Source organism: Aegilops tauschii, chromosome 3 (genome assembly GCF_002575655.3).
Source record: "Aegilops tauschii subsp. strangulata cultivar AL8/78 chromosome 3, Aet v6.0, whole genome shotgun sequence".
In the NCBI taxonomy this organism is placed as follows: Eukaryota; Viridiplantae; Streptophyta; class Magnoliopsida; order Poales; family Poaceae; genus Aegilops; species Aegilops tauschii.
Window position 1 is genome coordinate 157438190 of NC_053037.3, and position 6829 is coordinate 157445018.

General features: G+C 43.0%; 2 pseudogenes; both read right to left on the bottom strand.

Annotated features, from left to right (window-relative positions):
- Positions 1-247: 247 nt before the first annotated feature.
- Positions 248-4750, bottom strand: LOC109777338 (probable folate-biopterin transporter 4; annotated as a pseudogene).
- A 401-nt stretch (positions 4751-5151) lies between these two features.
- LOC109777339 (uncharacterized) lies at positions 5152-6550 on the bottom strand (annotated as a pseudogene).
- Positions 6551-6829: the final 279 nt, after the last annotated feature.

The window sequence follows — 6829 nt, forward strand, 5'->3', positions numbered from 1 at the left end:
TAGCCTACCAATTTCAGCAACATACTATTTGATTCAAATTTTTGGTAATATACTCGAATTTTCGATAGCAATTTATTTGTATTTCTAGCGCAATCAATAAGTAATTTACACTTGCAAGCATAACGAATATATACATCAATTCACTGCTCAATTTGATAGTGTAAATACATACTGGGTCACAGTGCTGAAGGTAGAGATTTTAATATTAGATATAGAGAAAGAGATAGATAGATAGGACGTAGGTAGATAAACAGACAGATCAAAAGCTTAATAATAAACAATAACACTTTCCATGTAACACATGTTCGCGCAAGTACATTTGCTACACAGTTTCGCCATTGCTTAACGCTTTATAATGTCAGCTATTGTACTCTTCCTCTCATTCTAGTACTCCCTCCGTTCCAAATTACTCGTCACAGAAATGGATGTATCTAGAACTAAAATACATCTAGATACATCCATACCTGCGACAAGTAATTCAGAACAGAGGGAGTATATGGCTGTATACATATTTCAACAAAACTGAGCTACCTTCCTGCTGGCTTCAATTTGCTTTCTCTATATGCATGTATGAGTAAGACTAGGGAATACAGACCAGACCAGTCCAGAAAAAATGATGATCAGGTCTGTAACCCGATGTTAGTCCTGTAACGTCCCTTGGAATCAGAAACAAAAATCCAATAGGTAAGAGAGTTCCCATCAGCTGAACAGCTAGGCCAAGCGCCAGATTGTCAAACTGTACCGACGAGATGTTCAAAGCTGACGTCAATGCAGCTCCAAGGAATGAACCTAATGTCGAACTGAGGTTGTTAATGGACATGAACAGAGCAAACAGTGTGCCCTCGATTCCAGGCGGGCAAAGCTGTCCTGAGAGGATTAGGAACGGCATCATCCTACCAAATGTAAATAATAAAGTTAGAAACACTATTGTGTAGATGTGTACATAAGATGTCTGATCTTCAGCCATGAGTGCAATAATGGATTCATACTGGATAGATTGAACAATTTCTTCATTTTTCCGGTTGCTCTTTTGCAATTTTGATTAAGAGAACAGTATGAACCTACTAGCCAATGTCAATTATCATACTGGGTAAAAGTGAAGAATTTCCTCCGTTGCGAAAAAGAACATACAGTGATCTAAAGCAATTAATGACAGACAGGTCACACTGAACCATGAGCTCAGGAAGCATTCATGAGCGCCACTTGATTGACACTCGCCCAAATAAAGGGAAATAAAATAAAATAAGAGTATGCCTGGAGTATCTGTCTAGATTTAGTTGAAATAAAAAAGTTTAAGTTGGTGCCTAATGAGTTACCACAACACTAAAATCTTCTAAATACAAGATTAGTCAATGAAGGATCAGTAACTCTGGGCAGCAACTTAGCATGTATAACAGAAACGCATCTCAACTGGTTCTCTAAACTACAGGTCAAACAGATCACTCAGTTTATGGTTTGCAATCTACTCCCTCCGTCCCATAATATAAGATCATTTTGCAAAGCTATGTTAGCTTGTAAAATGATCTTATATTATGGGACGGAGGGAGTAGTTCACAGGAGTATGAAAGAAATGACAGCTAGAGGATATACTTGAATTGGTTGATTGCATCGGCCAAAGCAGAGCCCCACAGCACCATGTATTTGTCTGCTATTCCATGCTGAATATGTAATCTTGACACCAGTAAAATGTCCAGTACAGTAATTATCGCAAGGCCAACATGTGCAAACCTGTAAAATAAGGACAGCAATTATTAAAGGTGGCACATGTAAGTATACCTAATAACTTTAAAAAAGTGAATAGATTTGCATTGTAGCCAATTACGCCCCAAGAATTATGTCAGTTTTTTAACAACATTAATAAAAGAGCATACACTCACTAAAACACTGACCAAAAGGTGATCAATAAATGGCTTATACCAAAAATACCAAGATCAAAATTTAGTGCAACTCATTCGAATCATGGACAGCCAACTTACACAAAAGTTTATAGAAAGTTTCAGTTAGTACATTAAGCATATATACATAATATTTCAACTTCCTTTAAACAAGCTATGGCACTAATATAGATAGTGTTTTGACATTTGCAGAAGATAAACAGTTTGAAAAAATGACTTACATAAGAATATTCCTGAGTTTTTTATGCTTTAAGTAGCGGTTGTAGATATATGTGCCAAGCATTAGATTGAACCACCCAATCACACTTGCAGTCCCTAGGAAGGATGCCTCCAGATGTAGAACCTCCGTTTGATAATAGAACATGACCGTTGAGATATTTGTAACTGCTGCATTTGAAATGAAAAACCATGCCTTAGGTCTAGAGAAAAGAAAAAAGGAAGTTGCCGGTTAGGCTCTTCAGTGCAAGAGGCAAACATCAGAGAAAATGAAATTGCAGGGTTAATTACCGCATAATTGCTGGCTGCTTAAAAGCAGTGCATAAACTGACTAAGGCTGATTTCAGAGATGGGTATAAATTAACTGATTTATTGTGCTTCTCATGAGCTTCAGATCGTTTGGATAATGATCTCCTTTTTCTCTTTTTACGAGCACCCTTTCACCCTCATATTTAAAAGATTCACCTGAGCCTTGTCCAGCAAAAGCACTATCAATATTCTGACCATCAGCATGATCATGTGCGGCGTTATCTGTCGTGCTTTCAAATCCTTTTGGAGATTCCTTAACGAAAACACATGTAACTAGTTGGAACAGTGGAAGAGCAGAGAAAATAATATCAATAGCATTTATTGGGAGATTGGACAATGCGTATCCTCCAATAAGCTCCCAAATATCCCCCCTACAGCCATTGATGACCAAGATAATGACTGGAGATCACCAGCAAATTTTGGCCTGAAAAGGGAATAATTCAGGTTTCAAAGCATTGTATTGGAGTACTTGCTATACAAGGTGAGACAAGATGCACCAAATTACTCACCCTGCTGATCGAACTGCCTCTGCAATCATTGCATCTATAACAACATCTGCCATGGCAGATCCCAAGTTCTGTACAATCAACATTAGCATACAAAGATTGCTTGAGCTCCTCAAATGTTCTGACAGCCCAATGATAAGCCATGGAAATAGAGAAAGACCACTAGAAATGATCAAATAGGGTACACGCTTCCTCTGCTTAATTGGAATACAGTCCGACACAATCCTGCAAGTACAATTGATATATGGGTAAGTAAATAAAACCAGGATTTTTTTTATTGGGCGTTCAACAACATGTCCAGTAATGCATGTACCAAGCCATATATGGATGTTTTACAGCTGTTAGCAACACGTTGTGAACCTTTATCCACAACAGGATAACTAACGTACTGAACATAGCCAGATGGCAATGCTGCAAGATATTGGTAGACATAGGTTGGATGAGAGATTATTTCAGAGAGAAAAGATTGGTCGTTTCTTCCTGAAACATAGATACATGCCATCTCTATATAGGGGATGCTTAGATCTTTGACTTTTCCTAGCACGATACAAACTCCTCATGGTTGGACTCCTTTAATCCTAGACTTGCTGTCCTTCCTCCCGTTTCCTTGGTGCTGCAAATCCTTGTCTGACACATGACCGTCTTCTGCTACAGGCCTATGATGCACCTATGTCCTTGGCCTCCTTGCCAGCCAGCTGGCTGCAACCGAACTGCCACTGGCTTGATGCAACATACTAATGCATACAACAACAGCACTGCCAAAAAGCAGCGCAACTCTGTGGACAGGAGAGTACTAGGACAACCATAGATCATGGACACTAGCTAGAATACCGATTATGAGTTTGATATTACACGGGCCTACGTACTAGAACCGTTGAATGCCTTAATTTGCAGCAACAAAGCTATTGAACCAACAGATGTGGGAAATAATTTCTGTGATGTGTTCCTTTTTGCATTTCCATGTTACTGTCATGTGCCCATGTCTACAAATGAACTGTTCTTGTTAATCAATTTTCTTTTAAGATAACTTGCTTACAAACTATGTTCAGATTGTTAGTGATAGGTTCTATTCACGGTAAACTGTAATTAGTCAGAAATTGAAAAAAAAAGTTTAGCTCTGGTGGAATAATTATGTATCTCTAGTAGCTCCTTAAAAGTCCAGTAATAAACTTGTGTTGTCATGGACGCCAATATCAAACAATACCTAAGCTTATGCCTGAAAAAAGCGTAATTCTGAAAACTGAGATGTAAGACTCATGACATTTGGAAACAAAGAAGTTAGTTAAAATATCTATATCCCAAGATATAGGCCAACGAGAAGAATGATTATTTTGCATCAACCAAGGTTAGATTGTTGGTAAGTTTCGCTTCATATAAAGCAACAAACAAAAGGTAACATTACCCATATATAGGTTTTATGCTCCAAGGGAGAAATGCAGCAGAGACCAAAAACTGTGATGTTGAGGGTGACAGCTTCATGATGTCCTTCATTTGATATGAGACAGCTGTCCATACAAAAGATCTGAAACCCTGAAACATTGAAGAATACATATTAGAACGTTTAAAATGTTAACATGTTCTTATTTGTGAAACATAAAAACAAACAGATTTGAAGGAGGGCCTCTTTAGTTATGCTGAATTCAGACATGGAATTTGCAACTGAGGCATATCACCAAAGCATACAAATGGAACAAGTGCTAAGGATATGAATGAACAACCTTTGGCCCCCTACATGACACCTTAAGGTATTTGACATGCCACCAATGCTCAGCATCCTGTGCAATTATCACATCAAGTAGTTTTAAGGCATCACAATCCAAGGCAAGACTCACCAACACTTTGATAGTTTCACATTTCCATGGGGCAGAGAATGATTTATCGATTCTAACCGAATTTCTTAAGCGCAATTGAGTCTCTCTATACAGACAGTGACTGATTTGGCAGCATATAAACGCTAGACGTCCATCTCAAGCTACTCTGCCAGCACGGGCTTCACATTCGCAACAAGATAAAATTAGCGTGATGTCTACAAAAAGAATATTCAAAATAGGGATCCAGGCATCCTTCATCTTGCGTGTTCTGGAAACATAAATTACGAAATGATCCTACAGACACGCATATGAGCGGCAGATCTATCTAAATCGACAGTGCGTGTGCAGAGAAATGGGTGTGATTACGAGGAGCGTCAAGGTGCCGGAGAGAGGAAGAGATCAGGAGAAGGGACATAACTAAAAAGAATTTCTATTGATAATAATACTAATTCAGACACCAAATACATTCGATTGCAGAGACCAATTCACACCTAGACTGGCTAGAATCAGCCGAGCTAAGCTCTGGTTCTGATGGCTAGCACGATTTACACTAACAGCTGAGCTACACTGATTCTGGTGCCTGCCATGGGTGGTTCATTCAGTTGGTCCATACGAAGTAGGGGCAAACGGGTCCCATGGCCGGCGTCCAGTTGCCACAGCCGAAGAAGCACTTCCCCTGCATCGGCCCTGGCACGGACACCACGCCTCCTCTGGTCGGTACCCTGCAGTAGCAGAAGCACGTCCCAGGCGAGCCACCGCAGGGGCTTATCATGTGTGGCTGGTGCGGCTGCTGCTGCTGCTTCTTCTGCTGGATCGTCGGCGGCACCAGCGCAGATGAGCCACCGCAAGGGATTGTGAGAAGCTGCGTCTGCTGCTGCAGCTTCTGCTGGATCGGCAGCGATGGCGCCAGCGCAAGAGCTTGGGAGAAGCTGCGGGAGCTGCTGCTTCTGATGGATCGGCGGCGGCGACGCCAGCGAGCCGGTGATGGTCATCTTGACCCCGCGCAGCATGAGCTCAACAAGAAGCCGCGCCGTCTTGCGCGCGTCGTCCAACCCGCAGTGCAGGCGGCCCTCCCAGTCCAGTCCCGCCGCCCGGACCGCCTCCTGAAGGGTGACCCGCCCTCCGCCGCCGAGCGCCGCCTGGAAGGGGACCCTCAGGTTGATCCAGCGATCGAAGTAGGAGGGCTTCTCGATCCCCTTGAAGCGGCACTCGGACTCGAGCATGGTGCGGCAATCCCAATCTCCCCATGTCACGACGGCCAAGCTCCCTGCCCCCGCCGTCGCCGCCTTCAGCCAGGAGTCGTGCATCCAGAGCGCCTCGCCGAGTTCCACGCCGCCGTCCACGTCCTCCTGCCGGATGCCGGTGAGTTCCCTGCAAAATTGGGTCAGCACAGGGTGATGTTTTGGACGAACGTACCTGCGAAACGCGGACTCGATGCGGCCGGTGGCGCCGTCGACGAGCACGGCGGGGAACTCAATGATTTCCTGCGGAAAGATCCGCGCGTCTTTCACGCACGTCGCCTCGAAGTCGACCACCACGAAGAAGTCGAAATCTTGCACCTGCCTCTGCCCGCGCGCCGCCATGATCGCTGCCATGTTCGACGAGGTGCGCGAAAACTCCGAGAATCGAGATCGGGGAAACTAGGGATCGGAAACTAGGGCGGGGAAGATCGGGGAAAGAGGGAATCGAGAACTAGGGCAGCGAAGGTCGGGGAAAGTTGGGATCGAGATCTGATTTGTTTTCTCCTCACGCTTGGGACAGGCACAATTTCTAATCCAATCCGATACTTGTCGGATTGGCGCTCTTTTTTTTTTTTGACGTGGTTGGCGCTATTCCTATAGTCTAAACAACAAATCAAAGGCTGTGATTAGCGGGAAAAAAGAAAGGCTGTGATCAGCGGGAACAACCAATGGCTGTGCTAGAAGACTCGTTTGAGTCTGTTTAGTTGGTTTTGTTGGAGTTTTTTTTCCTTGGTGTATCTCATACCTGGCCGCGGTAAGACTAGACACAATGGGTAGTAACATAGAGTAGTAACATCGACATGTTACTAGTCTATGTTACTACCTCTGTCGATGTTACTACTCTATGTTAC